Source organism: Sylvia atricapilla, chromosome 7 (genome assembly GCF_009819655.1).
Source record: "Sylvia atricapilla isolate bSylAtr1 chromosome 7, bSylAtr1.pri, whole genome shotgun sequence".
NCBI lineage: Eukaryota > Metazoa > Chordata > Aves > Passeriformes > Sylviidae > Sylvia > Sylvia atricapilla.
This window is the reverse complement of record NC_089146.1, coordinates 35,115,696-35,128,876: the sequence shown is the minus strand read 5'-3', so window position 1 is coordinate 35,128,876 and position 13,181 is coordinate 35,115,696. Positions and strand designations below refer to the sequence as shown.

At 42.2% G+C, this 13,181-nt stretch overlaps 1 protein-coding gene and 1 long non-coding RNA gene across 2 annotated transcripts in view; both read left to right on the top strand.

Annotated features, from left to right (window-relative positions):
* Positions 1–13,181, top strand: part of ZEB2 (zinc finger E-box binding homeobox 2) — a 114,173-nt gene that overhangs the window by 26,835 nt on the left and 74,157 nt on the right.
* On the top strand, positions 3,122–6,454 carry LOC136363730 (uncharacterized). Its single transcript, XR_010744038.1, has 2 exons — positions 3,122–3,159; positions 3,196–6,454. It is a non-coding gene; the product is annotated as an uncharacterized lncRNA (long non-coding RNA).

The following is a 13,181-nucleotide window of genomic DNA, read 5'->3' as shown; positions in this document are numbered from 1 at the left end:
TCAGTGAAAAATGTGGAGTGCACCAAACATTGATTAGTGCTCCACAGACATTAATTTGTTGTTTTAAGTACACTAATGCTGCTCAGAAGCTGCATCTACCTCAGGCACACCCTGAGCAGCTTTCATGGCACTGCTCTCAACCACAGGCAGACCCTGAGCAGCTTTCATGGCACTGCTCTCAACCACAGGCAGAATTTGGCTCTGTATCATGCAGAAAACAGCTCTGCACAGCCTGGGCTCACCAAACCTGGCCCATTCCAGGAGGAATAGCATTCCTGCAGCACTCACAGCAAAAGCTTGGATCACACCTAAGGGAAGCAGAAGGAGGACAGGTCCGATTATTTGCACGAGTGAAGACTGTTTAATAATCATATTCATTATGAATTTGGGGCCATACATCATTTCTATACGTGCATTTTTAAGACAGGCACAGACTCTTAGGGAAGTCGTTCTACGTGCAAGAAGGTATTTGTTTTTGCCCTCCTGTAACACCACAATATTATTGTCATGAAAGATTAATGTCAACCCCCACCTGGTATTAAATTGCTTTTGGTAGCCCTTGCATTCATGTCTTTCGGCACGAGACAAAACCACTTTTAAAGTAGCTACATGAATCCTCAAGTGGAATGACTTTTATTACTGGGTTATATTTTATATTTCATATGCTTTAGTTGTTGTGGTAGGTGTTTTTTCCCATGGATATGTTGTTCAGGGCAAGGATATGGGATCAGGAACTTAATTTGAGGGCAGGAAAAAAATACATACTTTAGAAAGTAAGGTCTTATCATAGTCTTGTCGATAGATGTTGTGCATGTTAATTACATGAACTTTTTTTTGTACTCTAACAAAAAGATGAGTTTTCCACATACTAAAAATAATTTGGTTTTCCTTCTCATTCCTCTCCTTCTTCTTGGTTAGCGAAACCTGAGATTATCATACTTGGACATCCAGTGCTTGCACAGAGAGTTTTTAATGATTTCTAAAAATACAACAACAACAACAACAACTCTTTAACAATTGTATTTTCATACAATTTTTAAACTATTTTTGATATCTTTCTTGGATTTTCAGCAGTTTTTTCCTCTACCTGTAATGTGTTCTTTCTGCTTATCTTTAATCTCCTTGGTAAGTGATATTTTCTCTAACAGTTCTTCCTTTCCTTGATACCATCTTGTCCTATGTGGCTAAAAAACAATTTCACATGAGCAGAAGCTAATTTAATGGCAGGTAAATCAGCAAAGAAAGAAAGATAAAAAGAAAGAAACAGGAGAGAGTTCATGTGTTAAAAAAATAAAAAGAAAGAAAAATGAAAACTTGAAAGCAAACGCAGTCATATTTAGGAGAAGTAAATTCTGCGAAGATGGAGTCAAATATGAAAAACATTTCTCTAGTTTAAACTCCCCAAGTAGAATTATAAACAGCAGAAACATTTGAAAGTTCCCCCCCCCCTTTTCTTTAAATAAAGCTAGATCTTCAGCCTCTTAACCTTCCACACGGCAAGTAGAGCACACTGTGCAAAAACAATTTGTAAGTCTCTTAGCAAACATCTCAAGTGAGGAGAACAGCCCAGGTGCAAAAGAATTGACTTTTCATTTGTAACTATGCCAAAAAAATTGCTTAGGGTTTATTGTTGTTGTTGATATTTAGGTTTGGTGTGTGACAACCTTGATTTTTTCCAGCATTTTACATGTTTGGAGTTTTTAATATCAAAGGTATTGCTCTCTGTAAACAAGTGTAAGTTTACCAAGGCAGCTTCACTTACACTCTTCCCTTGTAATCAGATGTGAAAATTACACCCTCCCTTTTGGCTACATGATAATTATACATTTCAACATACAAAGGATTGTCTCTGTTTCAGTTGCTGGGATGAAACAGTGAAAGCACTTGGGAAAATATATTATTATTTTAAAGAACAGTGCCATAGCTGTTTTTAGTAAAAGTGAAGTTTGTAATCACAACTATGATCAAGATACTTTGATATTTACATATACAAACATATATATATATATATATATATATATGAGAGAGAGCAGTTAAAAATAAAATAAATGAAGTTACATGAGCACAGAAGGTGAAACTTAGCCCATGTGCCCAGGGCCAGCAGTCAACCTTCTCCCTGCTTAAATCTCACCAAGGCTCTATCTTGAGGGTGAATTTTATCTTAAAAACATAATTTGTTTGGAAAGTTTAACAAAGTTTCTTGGGCTTTGTTTGGCTTTTCTTCTTCTTTCTCCTGGCTGTTCTATTTCACTCAGTTAGAAACTTAGCCTGAATTGCTTGTGCATCTATCAGTTTTCTTGTAAATGCTGGGTGCAGAAAGAATTCAGAATTAAGCATTGCTCGGAAAGAGCTGTGGGAAAAAAATTACATATGCAGCAAAACATGTTAGAGTTGTGTTTTGACAGTTTCATGACCAAGCCAAAAAATATACATTTTTTTTGTACCTGGCGCAGTTTCACAAAAATGTCCCCTCAGGGAATAGTCATTTTTTGTCAGAATCAACTGTTTATTTACTTAAAAATCTAAAAGTTTTGCCTTGCATTAGAATCAGAGTTTGCTGAAGGTTAAAGTGCAAAATCAGCTCGCTGTGTTGCCTTCAGTGTAAAAGCATGGTTTGTGTCACAAGAGAGGGATAAAAGCATTAGCAGGGACACAGGATGCAGAGAAAGTGGGACACACGTTAAAAATGGGGAAGGTGAGGTTGGTGAGGTCTCTGGCTGTGCATCCACAGCCCAGCCCTGACCCCATGGCCAGTGGTGAGTGACCACCTGGTCCTGCCACCTCTGTCACTGGGCATGGCAGCAATGCTTCAGGCTGGGCACAACGGGTTTGTACAGCTCAGCCAAAGCTGTACATGGTTTATGTGGTGACAACAGTGTTGGGAGCTTTGCAGTTGTCCATGGAGATGTTCATGGCAGGCAGGATTTAGTGTTCTTCCTCTTGTGCACCTTTCTTGGTAGGAGGGATCAGGAAGGACATGTGGCTTCCCACCAGAGCAGTACACACCACTGGAAGAAGTAACCCGAGGCTGACCTTGTGTCCTGCTCCAAGAGTGCTGCCTGTCCTGTCTGTGTGTCCAAATGCAACCTAAATGTTCTGCAAATGTACAGAGAGTGAGGGTGGGGAGCCCAGGGTGGAACTGTGGCTGCCCTGCCTGCAGTGAGGGGTATCCCCCACCTCCCTCTCATTATTCAGGCCATACAGGCATGCTTGGGACAGAACCCCAGGTCATAAACAACTCCTGAGATCACAGGAATATCAGAAGATTTAATGACTTTTAAATCAATGTAATTGTACCAGTGAAGAAGAATAAGGTCTCCCACCCTGAAGTTCTTTTCCCGGGGTAAAACTTGGTGCTCACAGCTGAGGGACAATTTTTCTTTGTAACTTTTATCTATATACGCACATAAACAATTAATACTTTTTGCCTGTATCAGTTGATAAGAGTGCAGATTAGCAGAAATGCACTGTGTCAGATGCACTTTTGCCTATATAGTTACCTCGACTGCAGCTGCAAACTGTTGGGGCTGGCAGGCTGACCTCTCACACTGGCTGCCAGCCATGGTCAGTGAAGGATTTTGAAACAGTTTTTTTACTAGGATTTTTAACATAACTATTTATTTGGGGAAGCAATTTGCATCAAGGGAAAAAAATAAAAAAAAATCCAACCCAAATGTAAATATATATTTCCCCAGGAGATTAAAAGTAGTCCAAAACTAATAGCCTAATCTAATTCACATAATGATCTTTAAGAAATATATCCAAGGGGTCTAATCCTGCCCTCGTGGTCTCTCTCTGAAGTCAGGGACTCAATATACCTGTCTGGATTTGAGTTTACCCTTCATATCCCAGTTACAGCTTTTGTCTCTATGGTGAATAATATTTTGCAAATTAGTCTTCATTTAAAAAAAAAAAAGCAATATATAAGGTGGGGAGGGAATCTCTCCTGACTCACACTCACGGGGCGGAGGTCACAGCCGGAGCTACTCTGGTAGGAAAGAATTGAGCATCACACCAAAAAATAACATGAAAACTGTGAGTCAAACTGAGGAAAAGGGAGTTATTCACAGATAAGGACAGTTCTTCATCCTGACCAAGCGTTATCCTTAGTGTGGCAGTTAAAGGTGTTCCTCCAGCCTCCTTTACTTTGCCTTTGTCCCTCTGGATTTATTACTCGATCCTTTTCCCTGTCCATCTCAGAAGCTGTGTGTTTCCCCAGACTGGTGTGTCACTACCCAATCCACAGGGTTATCACTGCTCCAAAACAGGCAGGACAGAGCCCAAAGCAGGGCTGTGGTGGGATGAGGGACTGTCAGCCATGGAGAACTGGGGTGAGGTCTCCCTGCACCCCCTGCTCCTCCCTGGGCTCTGTGGGAAAATTTCTGTCCCAACTTCCCAAAAGTCATGTGGCCTTTTGGATTTGTATTTTCCTTGAGTGGAGTGTCTGGGAGCCCAACTAATGTGCATGTGGCTGTACCATGTACCTTATGAGATGATGAAGGAGCATATTGCTTATTTCCACAACAACGAGCTAAGAAGTATTTACAGTGACCCTGGCACGGTACCTGGGGAATTTCTCCCCATATGACAGACTGAAGTAACATCTGATTTTTTTTTTTTTTCCCAAAGAAAACCCCCCAAAAACTCCCCAGCAAACCAAAGTTGTTAGTGAGGGCAGAGATACCTCTTCCACCAGCACACAGTTATGATATAGCTTTAATTTGTATTCATCTTGTCCATTGAGGCTAGAAGATGGAGGAGCTATTATGAAACCTTTTTTTCTTTTTTTTTTTTTTTTCCCTTTCTTTTTTTTTTTTTTTTTTTTTTTTTTTGAATTTGCTTTATTCACTGTTTACTATGCCGGGCTGACATGATATGATTTGTGCATTGCAGGGTCACAACAAGCTACTTGCAGGACAATTTGCTGAATCAAGAGGGTGATTGTGTCTGGTGCCAGTCAGTCGCAATTAGGGCCAGGATCAGGGAGGCCCAGAGCTTGTGTATCGTCTTGGGCAAACCTCATAGAAATCAGCTCACCTGAAACTAATTGTCACAACAGAGACCTTATGCAAATGAGCCCTAGGGTTAGCGTGGGAAAAGAAAAACTGTCGCAAAGATAGGTGACCTGCTGAGCAGGGGGTCTGTTGCTGGGGAAATCTTTGTTCAACGAGTTAAAAAAATGTTCGCATTGTTCCAAATCCAAGAAAAACGTAGCAGATCCTCTCCCTAAGAAAGCGTGGCGAGCACACTCATCTGAAAGTCCAATAAAGTGGCAGCCAGCTTTCGAGCCGGTAATAAATTGGAAGTCTTTATTCTTTATAAGGGCTGCAGAAGGAAAATGATTTTCCTTTGCAAAAGGGCCTTTAAAGTTTAGCTGCTCGCAGTGAGCCGGCGCTTAAAACTTCACTGCCTGCCTAACCTGTTGGATCCCGGCGGATTTCCCGACCTGAGGTTTTAGCAGCTGGAAAAAAAACATCCCTCTTGCTCCCAAGGCTGCTTTTGGGAAGGTCTGGCTCTTGAACCGCAGCAAGATGTTGGGCGTGGAGCGCAGGAACAAGCCGGGGAGCAGATCCATGCAGATTCTCCTGTAGAAATCTCCAGGGATCTGAGAACTCTCCAACTTTGAATGTCTCTTCTCTTGATGCCTTCCCGCCAGTGAGACAGGCAGGTTTGAGAGTTGGAAACACAATCATGAATTAGGCACATTTAACAACAGGATCACTGGCATCTGCTCTCGAAAACTGCTGTTTCTGACATGCTTCCCCTCTCCCTTTTTCTCCTCTGCCTCCAGCCCAGGCAGAGAAAAGCATCGTTTTCAGCGCGCACATTACACAACATTTGTCTTGTTCACTCCTTCCTCTTTAACAATTTTTATGGGGGTTGCTCAACACATTCTAAAATAGGACTGAAGACGATATAATAAAGTGCTGAACCGATGATATACGCGGCAGTTTGTGCTGTCAATGGCAAATTCAAAAGAAAAGGGATGCAACACGCTCCAAGTGAAGAAATGCAAGCCCGTGCCCTATAAGCACAGAGCGAGAGGCAGCCAGGGTATTTTTGCACGTAAGGTTTTTCCAAAGAGGTTGACGGGGACAGAAGCGAGATTAATTGCACTAAGAGATACTGGACAAATTTCAGAGCCACGAGCGGCTTCACGCTATCATCAGAGGCAAAAGAATAGTTATTTTGTTTGGTTAATAATTAGAGCTGTGCTTTCGATGGGGCTGCTTTAAAGGGGTGAAATGTAGATGGTATCAGACCAGCAAGTTTGGAAATTAACTTCCTACTCACCAAACATCATGGAATAAGGAAGGCTTAAAAGAAATGCAGATTAATCACCAACTTTTTTTTTTTTTTTTTTTTTTTTGATCTCTTTTGTCCCTTTACCACTGTCTGAAATAATTTCCACAAATAGGAGACGTTTCACAGTGGGTATGAAGTGCTCAGCTTTCACTCATCAAACTTTAATCGGAACTGCATTTTAGTTTTTGAATAAAGAACACTTAAAAAATTTAGATGCAAATTATTTTGCATTATTCATGCTCTAAGTGTCCTTGTAGATTTAAACACTTCTGAGGCCACCTTGATTCAAGTAATTACCTAGGCCCTCACTGCTCCATCATGAATAAGGTATTTTGTACAAGTAAAGTATGCACCCGATGAGCTTTTAAAGTGGCTTTACACTGAACTTGTGTATTGCTTCTCCTGCATGAGTGATTCGAACATGCGTCGCAATCTGTCTCAGGTGGGAAATCCTGGCAGAGCATCCATGAGTGACGGAAGGAAGCCCTACCAGCCTCTATTTCTTTGTCTTCGCAGAAGAATCTCAAAGTGATTCTCTCACTTGAGTCTTGTGGCTCCTCTTGAAAGTCTGAGGGAGCAATAGCTGCTGCGAGGGGGAGAAATGACAGTCATTTTTTGGTTAACTCTTCATTCCCCACCCCAGCGCCCCTCCGCCTGCTGCCTGCGCTCAGTCACTTAAGGCATTCACAGAAGATAATATAAGTCTTTCTACTTTTATGTAACATTGTACATCTGCCTCCCCATCTGTCTGCTCAGCCTCCCTCCCCTACCAGCTCTAGGTACCACCTGAGCGGGATTTTTCACACAATAGAGCCAGCCCAGCCCCGAGCAGCCTGGCTGGGAGTTGCTCCCAACAAAATTGGCTGCGGGAGGGCAGGCTGAACCTACATCTACACATATATTGCCAGGGAAATGAGCTTGCAAGAGTTAAATTTAATTGGCTGAATCTCATACTTGGCGTTTGTTGCAAAGTGCCCGGAGTTTTTGGTGGTTTTGTTTTTTTGTTTTTTTCTTTTTTTTTTTTTCTTTTCCAGCTACATTGCTTTGAAGAATTATAGGAATTTTATGATGTGCTATTGGAGTTCCACTGGCAGAGATTACAGTAAAGGGGTTAAAGTTGGTTTATGTTAAAAAAAATTATGCAGAAACCAATAAAAATAAACACACTCCAGTAGACTAAACTTGCTGGGCTTTTAGTTTTAGCTTAACAATAGAAGTTTAGACGACATCCAACATTGCAGCTTTTAGAAAATTAGTTGACACTCACAGTTGATCATCTTTACTACACAGCGGTATAATTAATATTTAAACATTCTAATAATGCAGCTTGCTTTGCATGCACTTTTCAGCCCCACCACAATATATTTTATCAGGAATACTGCTAGCTTTTTCTTAGGTAATGTCATTTTTAAAAGTTATATTTAAAATAGGTTATTGCCTTCTTGCTCAGTGCAAAAGAAATATCAATAGGCCAATAGGCAGCTTTCATATGTCAGTTCGTGATTAAAGTGTGTCTTTATTGAAGACAATAGAAAATATATACGGGGCTACTTCATTGCCATCATCATAAAATAAATATACCCAGAGACTATCGGTTTAGTTGGAGTTGGTCATCTTTCTTCATGCTTTCTGTAATAAGAGGAACTTTTAATATCTTGATACAGAGCAAAATGAGGCAGTGCCCCACAGATCTGTGAAATACTGCACCTCTGACACCCACTCACAGCCAGAAAGCCTTTAATAAAGAAGTCAGGCAAGTAAAAAAAAAAAAAACAACCTGGGAGTTTTCACTTAAGTGTTGTCAGGGTTAAGGCTTCCGTCTGCCTGGCAGTTGAGTAAAATGGTGAGAAATGGTCAAAATGAGAAAGGACTGCGCTGGTTTATTTACTTAGGAGAGCTCTTTCCTCTGCAGGCGAGGTGGGGAGGAAAAGTTGTTTCAGGTGCTTTGCTCATCAGCTTAATCTGCCTGATTAGTGCAAGGTGCCCTTTATTCCTCAAGTTATAACTTCAAGTAAGAGAGGCTGTTCTTCTCTAAATGGGTCTGGACTCTTCTAGAGCTTTCTCCTGGAGTATTTCACACCCATGGGTGCTGCTGATGCCAGCCAGAAGGTTGGAGGTGCCTGGCTATTATTAATCATTTTAAATGAATGGATGCCACTGGCAAAAGCCATTCACATGGCTCCTTTGGGCTGACCCAAGGAAAAAAAAAACAAAAAAACAAAAGCACAGAGGCAGGTCAAACATATCTATTCTGGCTGCTCATGTAAGGAGGATCTCCTGAATTTCCCAGCTGGAGAGAGCATCCTGCAAAATGAGCTCCTAGTGTAGCTCCTGGCCTTGCAGGTATTTAGTGGGATGCTCAGAGGGGTGGTTTTTGTTCACAAGGGATGGGGTTTGGTAGGCAGGCCCGCACTGGGTTGCAAAGGTGCCTGAAGCTCAGCTCAGAACCCAGCCCTGGGTTTTGTCATGTTTCATTGCAAGTTTGAAAGCAGGCCTATTTCTATTAATACTGTTAATAAGAGACATATGTTTTGTCAAGCAAAACTACCCTTTCATTAAAAAGGAGCATAATTTCATGCCTTTTTCTTTTTTTTTTTTTTTTTTTTTTTTACATTCATGCAAAAAATAGCCATTTCCCCAACATGTCCCAAAAAGCCAAGTTGGAGAGCGTGTGTGCAAAATTTTACCAAGCCACAAATATTCCCAGGCCAGATACCACTGAACGCAAAGTCTCAAAGCCTCACCGCTTTAAGCCAGTCCTAGGGCCTCAGCCTAATTGCCTGGGAGGCAAAGGGAGTTTTTAATTTACTTAAAAAGTAGCAGAAACGGGCTTTAACATACTTTGCGTGTGCAGTGACCGTGTGAGTGACGCCATGAGATCCATAGCATGTGTGAAAATGGATTGCACATTGCTGAGAGCTTTCCCTGGGCTCTGCCATGGATCGCCTCGTGTCACGTGCGCCCGAGAAGAATTTGGGGACAGGGTTTGGCTGAGGAGGTGTCCCTGGGTGTAAAACAAAGTCGCCTTGTCTCGGAAAAGGGCGCGTGGGAGCCGCGGTGCCGCGTGCGCGCCGTCCATGGGGCAGGGGTGAAAGTGGGAGTTTTAAGGAAACAGATAAACAGCGCATAGAAAAGCGCTTAAAAATAGGGCCATAACTTCCAGCCTGGCCACGTTGTGACCCGAGTCATGGGTGAGAGCTGCCCTGACTTGTACTTGTCAAATGAAACCAGAGCTGTGAGATGCTGCGATAGAGACTTTCGGGGTTGAGTTGGGAGCAAACCGCCTCCCATGGGGTGGCTTGCTCCTCCTTTATCAGGTTTTGCTCAGGAAGGGAGTTACACACACACCTTGGCCTCAAATAACTAGAGGAGCGTGATCTATTTTAAACCTGCTGCTGAGGTGGTAAAGAAGAGATAAGTCGAAACCTAACTGCTATCTCGCTCGTGTGTGTGACAGATATGGCCAGAAATGGATAAAATTAAAAGCATTTTTCATATGCTTATAGCAACCTGGATGAGGGGGAAACACAGAGAAGGGAGCAGCAAAGTCAAGAGGTTTCTATCCCAAGTATATTTCTCCCATTACTTAAATTACAGGACTCCTTTCCCCAAACTGATATACATATTTTTGCTGTGTCTAAAAGCAAATTCTATAGTAGAGTTTGATTTCAGCATCAACCTTATGGCAGCCATGTGGGAGTGAGATTATGGGACATGTGGAACAAAAGTCTTCCAGCCAGAGGAGGCCTTCTGAGCATAATGATTCTTATTTAAATCAGTCTATGTTTTATTACTCAGCTGGGGAGGGGGGAAGGAAACCAAGGAAAAGAATATTTCTTTAAAACCACCGTCACCTGAATTGCAGATGAAGAGAAATTAAGTAGTTTTCAGCCTGCGGAATGGACAAACATTTTCATATCATAATAATAATTTCAAGCAATCCTCAATTTTATTCTTTTGGGGTGTTTTTTTGAATTTTACATTTAAACTTGTTTTTCCTGTTGGCGTGCCTGCCGATTCATTTGTAAATGTGCTTTAAATTCCTTTGTATATTACAATGAATGCCACCTCTTTAAACGCTCTTAGTAATTTAGCGAACTTCTTTGCCAGTGGGTGAAAGTACAGTATTGTACATGCATAAGAAAAGGTACATTCATTATGCTTCACGTATGAAAAGGTATATTAGGAACGGTTTTGCTTAAAGTGGAGGGGTGAATGGAGGAGCCCCTGATCCATCATAGGGCTTTTGCATGTGTGAGAATGTGTCTCTGTGAGCCCCGACGTCCCGAAATGCTGGGTTGGGAACCTACCGGCAAATGTGTGCCTGTGAAACCTGAGAAGATTTATAACAAGTAGGTAATCGGTTCAGGCCCATGCCAGGGGAGCTCGAGCAAAAAGCTCACGCTGGGGCTGAGCTGGAGTTTTAGGGAGAGGGACAGAAAACCTCAGGGTCTGGTTTCTACCGTCTCCCTTCATGGCTGTCACGAGGCTCCAAGCTGTGCCATGGGAAAAGGGTTGTGCCGGGCAGAGGCTTGGGATGCTCCTGTGGTTTTAAACGTCTCTTGGTGTCGGGGCTGATGCCTGGAGCTTGCCATGCTACCTGTTTGTGGTGTGCCATAGGTGGAGGGACAGAAGTGAGGTGGCCCTGGGAGCCTGGTCTTGCACTGCTTCCCACCTCCTTCCCAAAGGCTCTCTCCACGTGAACGGGAAGGTTTAGTTAATGGCATTTTCCTTAGTGTGAGAAATACATCCTGTGCTGTGATGAAAGGTGAAGGGTGGATATGGCCAGGCAGGGATGGCATCTCTGAGGTGTGCACGGCCACTCTCGGACAGATCCTGCTAGGTGCCTCCCCCTTTTTTTCTTCAGACCCCCTCTCTTCAGTAAAGGTGAGTGGGGTTCAGGCGCTTAGTTCGGCATTTCAGTGAAGAACAACCACAGCCTTGAGAGGCTTGGTCAGTTTATGGCCAATAAACATAAAAGCTGAGAGGGTTTCAATGAAACATTATTCTCCAAACCAGAGGTCATTCATTTTGCACTTACTCCTTTATGTGGTTTCTGAAAGTTTAATTTTAAGGAGAGGATGTGGGTACGCTCTGTTTGTTTTCTTTCTCGTTCCTTCTCTTTCTTTCGTTCTTTCTGAGCTCCTTACTTCGAATTAATTTCAGAGAAACGCATGCAAACGCTTTCCAGTGGCATGCCAGCTGTCATTTTTCGATCAGGACTGGGGGAACCCGGAGTTTATTTACAGGATGCAGTTTTAAGCTTGATTCATTGTAATAAGTGTCACTGTAAGGCAGGCAAGGCAGAGTTAGCTTTCATTAACATTCTTCAATTCTGGAGCCCATCAGGAGGTAGATAAGGTACCACCGGGTCCATCCACCTCCCAGACCACAGGAGGACAATGCCAGGAATGTTTGCAATGTGTTTCTATTTTTGTCACACCTATGTGTGGCCATCCATCTGGTCTTAATCAATCAGTCTCATCCCGGAGCTTTGCTGTTCTCCCAGCTGAAATAATACACTTCTTCAGCAAGAGCTGTGCCTCAAGGAGGGTCACTACTCACCATTCCCCAGACAAGGCATATTAACAAGGCTTACATATTTGTAAACATAGGTAAACCCAGGAGGGGTGGTTGGGAAGGAACATTTTGAAATATGAATATTTTATGAATAAACCACTGTGCTGTTTACTTAGCAATATTACACAGGAAAACTTGATGAAGTACTGGAGGTAAATTTGTTTTAACAAAAAAAAAAAAAGCAACAACCTCAACCCCTAAGAAGCACTGAGACAAAGATAAATGATGAAAGAGAGAATGATCCACCATCCTATTCAAGCAGAGGTAGCATATATAAAGTATGTTTTTGAAAGAGCGGAGAAGTGGGTGGTGAACACTATAAAGTGTGCCATTTATTTATTTAGATTGCACATCAGGAGATAAAACAAATGAAAACTCTGACTTGTTAATAATTTACATTTAAGTGGAAAATTCTTACATGCTGTTAAGATACCTCCAAGACCTGACACTGCAAATGCAAATAATTTACATTCTTTGTGTGCACACAACTTCGCTTGTCTGGAAGAAGAAAAAAAAATCAAATATGTGTTCAGGGGGCGATGAAAACCAGGAGACATTATAATTATGTTTATTAATTTCGGATGCCTCTTTTGAAGCATTCATGGAGCTGACCTTCCCCATTCATCAGGTGTTCCTGGCTGAGAATCTGCTGGGCCATACCTCCCAACCTAGGAGGTAGGGAGATGCAAAGAGGGGGGATTTCTTTTCAATAAGCAGCACTATTACTTCTCCCCCGAACAGCTTATGCAAAAAGTTTTGTGGGGGAGAGAAAAAGCCCCAGAAAAAAAAAAAAAAAAAGAGGAGTGTGCATAACAATAACTACCTCTGTCCCTTCTGTTTTTGTTCTTTTCATGTCAGGGAACTTTTTAGCCGTGCTGCCTGGGTAACTGCTCTGGAAGGTTGGAATATCTCTTGTTGAAGGAGGTTTGTGATTGAGGGCCCTCTGACACAACCTTTTGTTGCTCTGAGGTGTTTGATCCTCTTTCCCTTTCTTCTAAAACCAATCCCATCCCTTTAAAAAATGGATAACCAGCACTTCTTTTACTTATTGTCAGCTTTTGGAAAGTTACTGTGGGGGGTTGTAGAAGTTTAACTAGTTAACCCCTTGCATCCTGATAGCGGGGCGCTATTAGTCCTTCCCTCTAGCCCCTTCCCGGGTGGGGAATATTTCCATAGCTGTGTCAGGTATGCAAATCCTCTTTATAGGGAGCCATGTGACGGGTTGGCTTGTGGACAGTTTGCTCGCTGATCTTTCTTTCCCCTGGAGCTTGCTAAGGAAAACCAGATTCAGCTCA